This window comes from Hippichthys cyanospilos, chromosome 6, assembly GCF_059441005.1.
Source record: "Hippichthys cyanospilos isolate Australia breed blue-spotted pipefish chromosome 6, RoL_Hcya_1.0, whole genome shotgun sequence".
NCBI lineage: Eukaryota > Metazoa > Chordata > Actinopteri > Syngnathiformes > Syngnathidae > Hippichthys > Hippichthys cyanospilos.
In genome coordinates this window covers 14,610,989-14,627,328 of record NC_142374.1, presented here as the reverse complement: position 1 = coordinate 14,627,328, position 16,340 = coordinate 14,610,989, and positions in this window count along the sequence as shown.

The following is a 16,340-nucleotide window of genomic DNA, read 5'->3' as shown; positions in this document are numbered from 1 at the left end:
ACGGGCGCTCTCTCCGACTTCAATTTATTAAACATTCTATAACCAATTACTATTATATTCAGTATATATATATATATATATATATATATATATATATATATATATATATATATATATATATATATATATATATATATATATATATATATATATATATATATATATATATATATATATATATATATATATATATATGTATACACACGAATCTGCACATTCAAATCAAGTCAAATCAAGAGAAATCTGTTCTGACTATTCTAAAAGTATGAAGTTAAAGCTCATGAATTTGATTTTGTTCACATACCAGACCTTGACCCAGAACAGAAGGTGGAGAAAAGGACGTGTTTCTGAAACAGATTTACTTTTATAGTTTTAGTTTTCAGAGGTTCCTTCATAACTTGCCATATGCAGAAAAGCTGGATTTAAAACCAATTGATTAGACGTAGTATTATTTATTATAGTGGTTGAAATGGTTGTTGCTCCCATGTAGGAAGTGGGTGTCACAACAGCTCAGCTCATCTTGTTTCCCTCAACGTTTACTGTAAAAGATGATGCACTTATAAGAAAGTTTCAGTGAACCAAGTCATATATTTGATTTCTCATTTAAAACCAGCCGACTCGGTTTGGAGCAGTTTTTTTTTTTCATACATCTCTAAATGAAGCCCTCCAAACTGCCGTTAGACTATCCATGCGAATGATACAAGAAACAAGACTCTCAAACACTATATCAACAGGATTAGGAGTGGAATTGAGAGTCCAACATAGGTTATTTACAGCTGTGCCCGTATGACTGTTTGTACCTCTCGGCCTGGTTGGAGGCGTTCACGATTGCGTGCTAGCTGTCTTGCTTGGCCGGTGTTGATGGTAGCCCGAAGGTAGAGGTAGACAAGGGGTATGTGTGCATGGGCTCCAGACAGTTGTTTCCCAACAAGTAATGACCACCTTTTTCTGATTTACTGACGTACACGACCGCCCTTCTTCTCAGCATGTTTTAAAGGCAGAATATAGAAGATTCTAAACTAGGTCCAACAGTCCAATGTCTGACTGCAGGCTATATCGCATTTGACTATGGGTGGCATAGAATGAAAAAACAAGCATACACGCCTGTTCAAGACATGCTCGAGAAAAGTAAATCACTTAGGTCAAAAGGAGGTGTGTTTGTTTTAAATACACTTATTAAAGTCATTAAAGACCATATAGTTTGTAAACCTTGAGTCTGTCAGGAGGGGAGATCAAAAGGATAAACAAATTACCTCTATTCTGCTAGCTCAACTCAATTTTGCCCTAAAAAAAAAAAAAAAAGGAAAAGAAAAAGAAAACTACAAATTCAACTCACCTAACTTGCCTGAGTGTGAAAAAACTTTACATTACATTAATTTAATAATGGCCCTTTCACTGTGGCGCCGCACGCCATTTTCTTGTTGTGATGGAAGAGTTTAGATCCAATTGGAGGGATGGCAGTGGAAAGATTACAGGTTGAAAGCAGCATGAGATTTTGGATGCATTTTACAGTAAAAGGCAAGAACAATTAAATGTTATTAAGCGATCCAATGTTTGGACCTGTGAGGCACAAAAAAAAATAGCAGATGGCTGGTATTCAAGACAAGCAGAGAAAATAATAGTTATGGACTGAGAACGTCAAACATTTGAATGTACCAGCACGGTTAAAATTGGTAGATATTTTTTTGGGGGGGAAAACTGTTAGCTTAAACTATAGTATAGCCAGACACACCAGCAGTATCATGTCTTCTCTTTTTCATGAGAAAGGTCTTTCCCACATGTAGGTAACTATTGTATGCACAAACTAGCAGGAAAAAACACTAGGCGACTACTTGTTTAGGTAGCTTAGCAGCCACTGTTAAATATGGACACACTTCTTGTGGGTTGTAATTTCCCTTGCGCCGTCTCACTTGCAGTGAATCAAAACCAATTGCTGTGCAAAGACGGTGCGTGACAAATGTCTTTTGACTGACTACAAACTTTGAACAAAAAGTATGCGAAGTGCGTTCTTTGACTCATTGTGTTTATCTGCATATTACCTTGAAAACATTTTATCAGACTTGAAGTAAAAAAGCAAAGACTTCTTGTGACTCAATTGAGCAACATTAACTATTTTGCAACCAAATTTGGCTGTGCGAGGATTCGACAAAACAACAAAATATAATTTGCGCTTGTAATGATTTCAGCATGTTTAATTAACTAATAGTGACAAATGTGTGCTTTAATGAAAAGAAAATGTAATCCTCAGGGTTCAAGAATTGTCTTAGTATGTTAAATATTTGTGAATGGAATAAGGCACAACCCAAATCCAAAGCTGAAATTGCCATACAATGAACTCACACGGTCATTTCGGATTTGTTTCTGAAAACAGCCGGCGGCCACATTTCGTCTGCGTTTGCGCTATCAAAGCATACATATACATTCTTGGCATGTTCACAGAATACATACAACTCTAACCCATAATATCCCATCTTGTTATGCTTTGCAAAGAAAAATTGTTGGCTTGACTTAGATTTGAGAAAATTCTTATTAGATGGTGAATGTATGCTGGATTAACTGCAAAGAGCAGTTATTTGACAATCTAGTCTTTAAATAATCTTAGCGTCTGTTGATGGATAGTGTTAAAAAAAAAAAAAGCTCGGAGTCGGTCTTGCATTTCAGCATTTTGGTGTGTTTTGTCTGTTCCCTGTTTTTCTTTTGATATTTTGACAAAGACAACTATGTTGTCTGATTCACTTTAAAGGGGCAAGTTTGACAACCGTTAAATCTACAGTCTCCTATTACCATTCCAAAATTGCTCAGATTGACCACTCATCTAACCAATTTGTTGCATTTAGAATACAAGTGTAGACCTTAAATCTCAACAATGTAATAAAAGAGACATAAGCAGCAAAAACCTTATTAATCTTATAGAACACCCAAGCGAATATTGATGTATGGTATATTTGGGTCGCATAACTTAATCGCTCCAATGAATCAGTGAAGTTCCACACCACAATCACAATAATACACATGATATAGGACTATCTATCAGTCATAAATCAACATTATAAGTGTTTTAGCTGAGTTTTTCTGCCTTGGAACTTATTGGATCAAGTTTTGCAAAGCATTCTGTTTTTTCCAAACAGTGTTGACGCGAGACTGAATTTGTTTGAGTTAGTGGGAGGCTTAATGCATTGCAGATTACAATGTTGCCTGTTTCCAATGCCAAAAGGGCTCATATTCCACACAGCGTTTGCAATGGATGAGGCGTGTGAATATGCGTCCCTCATGCTTCTGAAGTTACATTAACTTGAATGATTATTGACTTTCTGATCGCTATTCTTTTGTTTATTTTAGCTCGAGTTTGTTACCTTGACTTATGTGTTTATTTGATCCAATACCACACTCATAAATAAAGTTATGCCATCTTAAACCACAAAAGATATACCGTAAAGATTACAACATTATTTTCAATAAAAGAAGCGAAAAGACAGAAACAACATCCAAATCTATCATTGTTCGCACGCAGGAATATTAATACAAACGAGATTATCATGTAAAAAATATGGTCTGCAGCTGATTCAATTAAGAATGCACCGGTTAGAGAACACTGAAAGGTTTATTAATTGTGATCTTTTGGCATATACACTCCATCATAAACTTAGTGAAATACGGATGCTGCTCAACTTTCTGTATTTATGGTAAAATGAACTCGAACTGCTTCGCAAGGAAGTGGAAAAACAACTGCTTTGAGCGTATTCAACGTTGCACTGGCGAGGCATTCACTGACCGGTCACAATGTGGGAAATCTGAAACACACTTAACCCACAATGTATAATTTACAGATATGAACTCAAGAATCTGAAGAAGAAATATGAAGGGTTGAGGAAATAAGATTAATTCTATTTTGCTATAGTTTTTACTAGTTTTTAGCCAAAGCGTTGGTCCGTCTTATACACGGTAACATAGAAAATATTAGAATTTGACCCCAAAATTAAGGATGCAAGTGCGTCTTGTGTGCAGGTGTTCCGAATTTCGTGCCATCTTGCTATGCTTTACATCCAATGATTCCAACAAGTTCTAAAAGATTAAAAGCTTGGTGTAAACTCAATATTTAACAGCTGCAACTCTACATGTGTCCCTTTGAGTATGTTAAGCATGCGCCGGCGCTAACCCAATGAGCCATCACAGCCGGTCTGTTTCATTGTCATGCAGGTATGCCACTTCATTGTTCTCTGTTCAGCAACAATCTTTTTTTTTGTTGATGTTTTTTTTTTCTTTTGCCATAAAACACACAACGTGCTTCTATTTTAAGTGCCAAGGCCTCAAGCCAAACATGTTGCACAAACCAAAGTCTGTCCAAGGTTTAATACGGGAACAGGCAATAAACGGTAATATTACAACAACAACAACAACATGCCGAGAAGCATAAGGCGTACTGTAAAAGTACGCCGACAGCGCATCCCGCTGCGTTAAAAATCAAACATGCCTTTTGCGATGCCAACAATTTGTTAAGTATCTATAGTCTATTTTTATGATGACATTTAAACTTTACTCCCTACATTTGCAAACAGATATGTGCACACAAATAAATACACTTAGAAAATGTATACAGTGATATAAAGTGATACAGAAAGCAGGAATGATAATAGAAACTATTTTGAGAAACAACAATATCTTCACTCTTAGCTCAACATGCAAAGTGTTCCCTAAGTGTACACTACTTTGGCCCAGAGTTCAAATTTCTGCCCAAATGACTGGATCACTAAAGTCACTATCACACTGAGGGGCTAACCTTGGCAAGTGTCAGCTAAGGTATCAGCTGTTTTGATCTCTTCAGGGTTCATCAAGGTCATCAATATTGGCCAGATGCCACTTGGCTTACTTGAATAAATTAAGATGAATAATTAATGAGTTTTACCAAAATTGAGAAGCAATTGAGAAAAATTAGGATGCAAGTAAACAATATTTTGTTACTTCGCGGGCTAATTTAGGATTTCTATTCAGTCACGTAAAGGTGACATAATTTTTTCAATGAAAAGGGTGAGCTTGAGTCCATGCTGCCTAGCTCTAAAAACAAGATGTGACATGAGACAAGACAAATAATTGAAAACACCACATTTTACAAAGATTTAATATGCTTTGCTGTCGTGTTACTATTTACACGACCAAAAAGCAGTCCTGCTCACAGTGTACGTATTAAGTCACAAACCAGGTCCATATATCTGTGCATTTTGTTTGTGTTTTGTTTGCTTAATGGTCTAAAGCGACTCATTAAAGTAACTCAGTTTCATCTTCTGTCCAAATGTTTTTTTTTGTTTTTTTTTTTTACTTGTCACCATTGCTTTGTTTTTCGCTTGTCAAATCATATAATACCAGATGTTTAAAACATATTTTCAAAAACAATATTTTGACTGATTTTTCAAAATCGACAGCATTGTGGGTGCTATGATAAAATAAACACAGAACCAAGCAAACGAATTAATTTAATCAAAAACATACATTTCTCAGCAGAAAGTGGCAAAAACAACATACTTTTTTTATTAAAAGAAACATGAGAAAAGCCCAAGCAGTGATTTTGATGAAAAAGAAAAATACATTTAGCACAGCATGAAAGCAACCCGCTGAACATAGCGTGTCGGTAGATTTTAAGTCAATTGTCGGATTGATGGATGATTCAGGCATTTCGCAAAGGGGCACAAGGCCTGGAAGTCGAGTCGAAACAGCTGGATTTGTGAGCTTACGCATTGATTATGTCATTTCCACAATCCATCTTGCCTAGTTTCAAGCTGTTCGGAAGCGGGCACAAAATAAGAATGGAATACTCCACTTGCATTTTCTGGCCTTCATATGAACTGACTTTAGACTTCAAGCAACGGCCGGTTAAGATTTTGTCAGAAGTGCATGGGTACAAAGACATTTGAAATCGTACGAGCAAATCCCTAGCAAAAGTGCCTATCGTTATTCTACACAGTTTGCATTGAATATTTTGCAGAGGCATTTGTGACCCTTTAGTGAAACAACTTATCAAGATGCCTGGGGTTCCCTGTCAAAGGAAGCATCTTAATGACCTATTCGTCTCTTAATGATTTAGCGTTATCTTCTCTGACCAGCTGGCACATGACTTTAATTTAACCGAGTTGAAGGTTTGAATGTTTAACGAGTACATTATTCACAGGGATCCAAAAAATGTGACACCTTTTGAAATATTCTTACACCCCAAAATCTTATTTCATTGCTAGTGTATGTCATTTTTTAGTCTTTACCCTGAAAAAAAAATGACATTATACTCAATTCAACAGTAGACTTAGTTTTAAAACATCTGTTAGAATTTAAGATTTTTTTGAGTAAGAAATGGTCATTATCAAATTATGAGATCTTTAGCAACACTTTCTGCAGTGATCTCGAAGGGCTCAAATTACACCTACAGCAAATCAATTTTTCCCAGTGAAAAACTGTTAACCCTTTAATCGCCACCATTCCATTTGGACTGTTTTAAATTTTAGACATTTGCCTGAACTTCAACTCATTAAATTTTCTCTTATACTTGGTGTACACATGTTATGGATAAAAAGAACAGAAAGACTTTTTTAGAGGGGGAAGTTTTGTGCACTTTTAAGTAGTATTTTTTGTTTGTTGTTTATCTTATTGTTGCAAACTGAACCTAATCAAAAAGATCTGACACAAATAAAAACAACAAAAAGGGGAAGCAATACAGTATATCTTTAGGTAATTATTTAGGTTACTTTTATAGTTAAAAAAGTACATTTTTCTTTTTTTACAGACTTTTTTAAGGGGCGTGGCCCAGAGAGTGACATCAAGCTGGCCCGTTTGTCTGCCTGTTACCTGACCAGTTAGTGCATGTGAGCATCTGGGTGTGAGTTATGACCTACAGCAACTCTTTGAGCGTGGTCTCATTTGGTATTTGTGTTTATTTTAAAATATTTACAATATGTACATTTAAAACCCCTCCCCCTATTTGTGGCCTAACTTAATGCTAATGTTCAAATTTAAATTCACAGTGACTTATAATAATATTAAATAGAATGTCTTAGCTTTGATGAACACTGCAACACTTGTGCTGTATTTTACTGTTTGTCACGAGACTATTTTTTGATCGTACTTGCCTTGCAATATGTGTGAATTACTGCAGTAAATTAAATGGTTTGCTCCTGTGAAGGTTGCTTTATTCCAACTACTGATCCAGGGGATAAAAATTGTTAATGATTAAATTTACCAATTTGCCTCACTCTATTTTGGTCCAAACTGAATTATTATAGGAGATTTTTAACTTTTTTTTAAGAAACTCAAAAAGATGCATCACCATATTGGAGTGGCAGCACAGTGAGTGGTGGCACTAAGTCAGCACTTTTGGCAGGCATGAAGGACGCAGCGCTCATCAGCCTCGACCATTCTCCCCAGGTGAGGGACAACCTCGCCCACAGACATTTTATGGCTCCTTCCGCAATGCTTAATGCTGAATTATTGCCGAGAATAAGCAGGGAGTATATTTCACAGCGGACGTGGAGGTCACGTACGAGCGGTTGTGAATTTTATAACGGTTCATATTGCAAGACAGGTTGGGGGTGAGAAAGGCTGGGTGAGCGAGATGAAATGAAAGTGGCAATCTTCTTGATAAATGGTGGAACATTGTCAGGGAAATGTGTCATTTCCAGAGATGTATTGGTCTCGGCGAGCCTACCTGTTTAGCCCTCAATGCATTCAAGGATTTTTTTTTTTTTGACTGAGGTTATAAAATGGGCTCAAATACTTCATTTAGTCTGAAACTAATACTATTACTGGATCTTTAAAGATTGGAAATGTTATTAATGCTAGGAATCGGGTGTCCTATATATTATTGATCATTTTATCGATGTTTTGTTGAATGCACGATACATAGGTGTAAGCGGCACTATGGTTAAATTGCCAAATATGTGCTGTTTATTTAATTTTTGCCAAATATTTTTCACTGCTGCAACCATAAAAAAAATATAATTTGCAGACTTGGATCAAATGGTGTGATGTCAGAAAAAAATTGTGTTTTGTTTACAGGTGTGTCCAAATGTCACCATCTATAGATTAATCAAAGAATGCAAGGGCAATTTAGATTTTTTTTTCCAAATTTGAATTTATCGATCCATCCAACATCATTCAAGCAATTGCATATTTTATGTTTTACAGTGTTCTTTCCTTTAAAGATTGCTACCTGTATAGCTGTTTATAAGGTAAATAGTTTATGATTTTATAGACTATGTAATTTGTAAACAACAAATTTAATAATAGCAAATTTCTTTTTCGGTAAGTGCCATAGGCCACTTTAAATTGAACGGGCCACAAATGCCTCCCATAGTTTGGTGGTTTACATGATAACAGTTTTGTGCAGGTGCACTTAGCCCAATCTGAGGGTTAACGGCAGTTTATGGTTCTTAAAATATGTTTAAGACAAGCAACCCTAAAACTCCTCATTGGCAATTCACTACCCATTTGATGAACTTTTATTCAGTTACTGCTCTGTATCATATCAAAAAGTGTCAACAATTTTACTCCAAAGTAAAAGAAAATGTGTTACTTTTATTCAACACAAAGACAAAAAGTCTGTTTAAATGGTAGACTATACAAACAGGTGAATATTCACTGGTGGGTGGGAGAAATTAAATTAACGCATTTTATGTAGTCATCCAAATTGTAATCATGTATTTAAGAAAGAGAGGAAACATGAAATTTGCTCAATTTTGCGCAGACTATTGAAAGTGAAAGGGGCATGGCATCAAATTTTGAGATCGTGTGATGAAAATTGTAACGTGACTTGTTAGAGTCGATTTTTCCTTTTCAGTTCGGCATGATAAAATGTTACTTCAAACATTACTGTCACGCAATGAAAGTCCAATGATTGAGACAGTTTGACCGTGGAATTTTATTTCCAAAATCCAAACATGTAATTGGAGGTTGAGGATTGTTCCAGAGCGGGCTGTGTAAAACCTTTAAGCTCCCACTCCAGAACAAAACAAATGTATTTTTGTATCCTGCTTTGAAATTATGGCGAAATATTTTCTTTGAAGGCTTGTCGGTCATGTTTGTGGCACTTTCAACTTGACTTAAAATGTTTCTATGTTTTCACTTTGCTTTTGTGTCACAGTGCCATCTGGTTATTTACAGCGAATGGTGAGATCACATGCGTCTATTTATGCAAAGTGCCCGCTAATACTAATTCATTCCTGCTTGTCGACATTATAGCATCTGCTGGTGTGAGATAAAGGTGAGGTAGATTGATCGTAGAGAAGGAGGCCATCACTCGGGTGCAAGTATTGTGAGGTTGATGCCATTATGCAGATGAGGATGTTAACAGTGAATGCTCACCAGCCGGTGTGTCATTAAAGCTGTAATGGCGTTGGAGTTCAACCCGAGCAAAACCAGACATCATCTATTTATTGTCTTTGATATGTTAAGCTTCTCCATCTGTGTATTATTGCGAGTTTTTGCTACACTTATGCCATTATTACATAAACACCCCATATGTTCTTCATTTCATTTTCTACTTTAGCTAACGTAGGCAAAGATGCTTTTGCTTGGAGGACCGAGGGGCCATTAAAAGGGTTTTATCTTTCTTATTTAAGAGAGGAATCTGCTCCTGCTCCCGATTGGCAGGAGGGTGTTTAGTTTCTGTATCTCTTGGAACAAGTCTGCAGCTAGACTTAAATCAGGGTTGACAAACTCATTTTTCGTCATAGACCACTTTATAGTTACGGCTTCCCTCAGAGGGCCATTAAAATGGTAAAACCAAATAAATGTTTGTTTCATTGTATTTTTTTTACACATACACAACACATTGATAAAATACTGACCAGAAGTTGGGGGTATTGGTAGAGTCACTGGATGTACAAACAGTTTCAAAACATCCATCGATCCATCCATTTTCTTAGCCTCAGGAGGGTCGAGCGAGTGCTGAAGCTGAAGGTTAGAAATTAAAATAAAAAGTACAACTAAAATCAAAACAAAAACATTTCTAAATCAACTTCTATATTAGGTCACTGGATTTTGCGGTTATAGCTTATGATCCTTGCCTCACTTATACGTTTACTTTTTTAGTCACCAATTTGTGTCGATCCAACAATGCACTCTATTCCAAGGAAAATAAAATCATTATTATAGTTGAGATGGAAATTTAACCAATTACCGGAGGCTCATCCAATTATTGGACGGCACATCTGTGTGACAAAAGGTAGCAACACACCCATGCCACTTTGTTATGAGATCAAAAGACCACTGTGAAAACCCATTACCCCAATTACCCAATTATATCAAATAATGCATGATTATCAGACATCACGAATGCCACTGCTGCAGTGAGGACCATTTTAATGAACCTGTTTATGTCAGGTTATTTCACCCCAAACACAATGCTGATTTTGACAGGCCCTTCACCCGAAACATAATGAGTTCAGTGCTGGTTTTGACAGGTCCTTCAGGGCCTAAATTATATATTAACATTATTTACTGTCACAACAAAGTTAAAATGTGTTTGTCGACTACAGATATGTTATGGCATATTTTTTAATATATACTGTATATATATATATATATATATATATATATATATATATATGTATAAAATAATAAGCTTTTATTTTGTGAGGGCTATCGTAACCAAAGTTACACCTTCGTGCATAGGAAAATGCACGCTTGCTGGCCAAACAGATTGAGAGGTACGTGCTTGAAAAAGTGTTTCCATCTGTACAAACTACACCGAGAGCCTACAACTTGACAGGTATTAAAGGTTAAAAAAGAATGACTAGGTGCCCTCTGCGAGACAAATTACAGGCCTTGGACTAATTAAATTAGGTCCTGAAGAAACTTCGCAAACCATAACTGATGGGCTTAAAAAAACTTTTACTGTAGCAGATTAAAAGTAGTCCTGTTTAAACAAGTATTAAAACAGTGAACAAGAAGAATATTCAGAGCTGCATGGAAATGTGCTCCACCCAACATGTTTCGGTTTTCAGCCAATCAGCCAATCATGCATCATTTCCAATTTCATTTCCATTTCGGACCATCCCTTGTTAAAACTGTGTGAATACTTAGAGCCCAAGCTGCCCATTGATCACATATTAATTCCCCAAATATAAGTAAACTTTTTTTTTTTCCAAAACTGAAAGCGAATAGTATAGGTGCATCCTATAAAATGTATCTTAAAGATATGATTTTTTTTTCATTAGACACCTTTCAAGGAAGCTTGATCCATCAGCCACATCAGACAAGTCTTCTCACACAAATGTGCCGTATTCTTACTTATAATAATTACTGTAACAGGACGAGCTAAAGGGCAGAAGTCATTTGGCTCTTTGCAGCCAGTTACGATTGCAGATTTTTAACAGCAGAGATTTATTTTGTTTTGCTCTAGTTTTGACATTGTTTCCAAACTTTTGGTGCGTCCTATACACAGTAACAGAAAATATCAGAATTTGAATGGTGCGTCCAATACACAGGTGCGTTCTATATTGGGGGGGGAATACGGTATTCACTACTTGTTTGTTTGCCTTGTCCAAATGCGTGATCTGTTGGATCATACACATTTAATTCCAATTATGTTTCAGTTGAATAATGATGTTTGTGTATGTTGGTGAAAGATTCATGTGTGTTTGTGTATGAGCTGGGATAAACACCAAATTATTACCAAATTGTCGAATTTGGTCTCCAAGCCAATTGTTTAAAACAGAGATCGCTGGATCATTCCCGGGTTGCGGCAAAAATTATGTTGGTTTGTTCCCGTCCTGTCTTTTGTATTCCGCAGTTCACCAAATGGAGGTGGTCCCTTGTCCATGTCCGAAAGTTGAGTTTCCGGTTCTCTGCTGCCCCATCTAGGGTGGCAGATCCAAACCCAGCTTTCTTGTATGCACACATTTGAAACGTTCATCTGCTACACACCATTATGCACTACATTTACTTTTCTGGTTACATTCATCTGGTCTACTAATTACTTCATTATAAGGTAACACATTCCAACGTATTTTTATCTGTACCAATGGAGTCCTCACAAAGTCCCAGACCTGTGGGCGCCAATCGAATGATCAGTGTATTCAGTATTCAGTGAATGAAACAATGTGCTCTAGAGGTGTATTTCTTCACTTCTGTCTGTGATGGCACCTCTTTTTTATGTCACAGCAGGTCGACCCCTGACGGACGAGACCTCAATACGTGTGATACTTTTTGTCTTTGTGATACTAGTCGTCACCGCTTAGTCTGTGTGATAGTGGTCGGATCACACAGACTTTGAACCACAATAGAGATGACCTCTCCTGACTGCCTCAGGAGAAAGCTGATAACATGTTCACCAGGCTAAACTTCTTCAACCAATTAAACTAAATGAAACGACACCGTCACATCTCATCCAACTTCACTTTGCGGTTGTGGTGTGCTCCCAAATGTTCCACTGTGAAAATACCTGCACACATCTGTTAGTGTGAGTGAACACACAAGTGAGCTTTATATTGTATGTATGACAGGTAAAAAGAAATCTCGTTTGAAGGAGGACCACTCGTACCGAGGGTCTTCACTCTCCCATTGACTACTGGTAATACATACAGGGGAGTGGTTATTCTTAGATTGTGTGTCGGGCCTGTCTCCAGGGAGCGGTCGAGCGGTGTCTATTACAAGCACGCACATGCACACAGGTGTCCTAAAACATCTCCATTTGATCTTTATGAAGCACTGAAAGCAAATTGGAAAGTGTGGTGCTACAAGTGCAAGATCGTGTTAAGCCACATGTGAGAAATCAATTAATTGAGCGGCGTGCAGATTGGGTTGCTGCCAGCCAGCAGTTGTTGTTGTGCATTAATATAGAGAAGACTGCCAGAGCCCCTGGCGGAAAACAAAGAGCATGCGGCGTTTATGTGCCGTTGAGCTCAGCCATTCCCAAACACTGACTCTTGAAACGGTGCATTTTATTTGGGTCGCCAAACACATTTGCGGACTTTAACGATGACATGATTACAAATAACGTGGGTATATTTAGACAGCAAATATGATTATGAGGTCACTTTCAGTGTTGGGTTGTGATGTCATGTTTTGAATGTCACTCAAAGAGATACACCGGGTACGTCATTACATCATTTTTTAAAAGGATCCCAAGCCTAATTTTGATCATAGGTCACATTGTAGATATTTTTGGGTTTGATGTGTTTTATATGATTGGTACAGTGTAAGTAGCCAACACAGAGAAGCTTGTATCTAACCAACAGTTTCTAGTGCCTTTTATTGTATCTCCTGGTCATCGGTACCCTTAAAGATCAGGCATTACTGCCAAAAACATGGGAAAAAGCCAAAGAACAAACAAAACATCTATTGTCACAAAGATTTTAAGTTTCTGCGCGACTATCCCGACATTTTGCTGTTCAGGGAGGTCAAATAAACAGCTTGCAATGTTCCCTGTCTATTACCAAATGACTGCTCACTTGAGACGCAAGGTCAAAGCATGAAAGGATCCTATTGTTCGGGGAAGGTTATACTTCTTGGGTTAGAGTTAGGAAAATTGAGTGAAAGGTTGTCCTGAGGGCACAGTTACACGCAAGCAAGAGGAGGAAGTGCTATTCATGTGCAAGAAAAAAAATGCAGTTGCCCCCCGCTGTAACCTTAACGTCACGATTGCTTGATGGCCGTAATACAACACTCGTCTTTAGACGTGATGCCTGAGACTTTAATCATTGCTCTTTTTCAGATCTCACTAGGCGACAATAAGCATGTCGCCAGTTGTTGCAGAGACTGAAGCACCTGGCAGTGGGCGCAATTGTGACCGCCTCGCCCCTTCCCACCACACCCCATCACATGTAAATCCCGAGGTCGGCGTCTTGAGCACATAGCACCTCATAACAAGGGCATTGACTTACAGACCACACGCAACATCGACAACTCGCAAGAAGGTTGAAATCCTGTCTACGTGTGTGGCGGGCTTGGAAGAAGGTCCTGCGTTAGGCTCCATGCAGCTGTCCTTAAAGGAGTCCAACATTCATTTAGGAAATGGCAAATTATCTTATCAACGGTGTTTCTATGATTACAATTTACATTTGAGTGGTGCGTTATAGAGATTGAAACCCGATTTCTACTTTATATCCTGTCCTGGGCTGGATTCACGCTTGCCTTTCATGTAGGACTCATCTAATTGGTGTTGTCAGTAGACCAAAACACTTACCTTGGTTACTATTTCTTCTCCATGCAGATACTCAAATGATACAATGCTGCCTTGTCCACAAATATGAGACAAGAGTTCCTTTTTTTTGTTTACTGTGGTCTTGCACTTTTTATCTTCTTTATATGTGTCATCCACTCTTCACACCAACAGCTCATACCATAATTCTACAAAACGTAAAATTGACATTAACTACATTGTACATATTCGCATAAAATACATACACTGCACATCCCAATTAGGGCTGCTGTAAACAAATAGGTCTGAACTTGAAACTTGAGACTTTATGCTGAATTGTACATTAAATTTGTTCACTTTTGTGCCTGACCTCATGTTAGCCAGGGTACTAAGTAATGGAAGTACAGTATATTGCATGACCTTTAACTAGACTTGGGTGAACCTTCATGCTCAAAATTACCCTAAAATAAATTCTATACTCCTGTGGAGTAATAAACAATGACTAGATAACTAGAAATGTAAAATGCACACAATAAAATGAACTAAAGAATATTTTCTGTAAGTATTACCAACGCATTAGCATCATCTTAAGGTATGGCCGTATGGCAAAACATTTAGAAGAGGTCACACACCTCGAATATATCACTTTAGAGCAAGAAAAAAAATTGGACTTGTGACAACTGAAGCTCAAAGCATGCAATGCGGTGGCACCCAACTGGAGTGGACCAATATGATCCATGCATATCATTGTGGGACTGAGCCCCGTAAACCTATTGACGCGGTGTGAGCGAAAAATGAGACCCTGTATCAGGTCATGAGGCTTCATTTTTAGCACAAAGTACTCTTTTACTATTGTTGAACCACAAAAACAAGGTGTCTTTGTCAAGAAAGAAGCAGGTTGCTACAAATGAAGGAAATGGGTGAGAATAAGTAAGAAGAAAGTAGTGTGGATATTTTCAGTGGTTGCCTTGTTTTACTATGCTAGATATTTATATTTTTTTTACCTTTGTTACATTTTTAGCTATCAAATCATCAACGATGATTTGTTCTTGGGTATCGGGATGATGTTAGTCGTCAATTTAGGCTTGGCAGTTTGAGAGCCATTGGACCTACCTAGGCATTTGTTGGAAGTAGGTTAAATCAGGCTCAAAATTGTCCGGTTATCTTTATGCTTAGTTGGAAATCCAAAGGATAAAAAAGGAGTGTACATGGATATATTCCAATACCATATTCCATGCTTGGGTTGTAGGAAGGTTATACTTGACTTTTGTTGCTCAGCGATGGATTGTGCGCCTGCGGTCGTTTGCTCTGCAAGCGGATCTCTAAAGCAATGTTTCTGGTGTTTAATGGTCTCCCATGAGCCTGCTCCCGTTTTTACTGGCCAGCTCGTGTGAGGGCGGAAGAGACAAGAGTGATGGTGCCTGAAGGGGAAAGAAGGAGAGAATGGGGAAAAAAAAAGATACAATATGAGGAGTGAGTTTGCAAACTCAAGGAAGTATTGGACCTATCAATAGGAAAAGGGGGTAAGAAGTACATTGAGAGGAGGTAAAAAGAAACAGAGATTCAGGGCTTGCGGTGTAAGGTAGCCCAGAGTGCCAGAGTCAGTCTGATTCTCGCTGACGGATGAGCTGCACCGCAGGAGACGTCTGACGACTGGATGAAAAGCCTTGACGTTAACCACATGACATCCCCTTGAACCCGATATGCATTCCAACACAGCACCCGTCTATAAACGTAAGAGAACAGCCTAAATCATAAGTCTGTTACCTTTCAAGCATTTTGTGTATCATTTTCCAGCACCTTACTGCTGTGGAGAAACACATTTTTGAATGTTACGATGTAGCATCTATGAGTTGCAATACCTAATTAAGGAAATTGATATGAATTGACATTTTGTTGAGATATCAGTTGCTATGGTGGTCCTGTTTTTATGCATTTGTTACCTTTGTCATAATGGTCATGTCGTTGTCATTTTTTTATGTATCTAATACCTTTCTTCCAGTATAGGGTCCCTGTATCTACTGTTGCTTACTATTGTTCGTTGATGTTCAGTTGACATTCAAATGCTATAATTCTTTAGATTGCTTTATTATGTCACATAGGACTAATGTCTGACAGTTTTTAACCACCAGGTTATCAGTGTCATGCCAAAACGTCAAGTCAAGCTCTCAAGTTGTTGCCCTATTTCAGTTTTCTGAGTTGAGTTTCAAAGTCTAGTTGA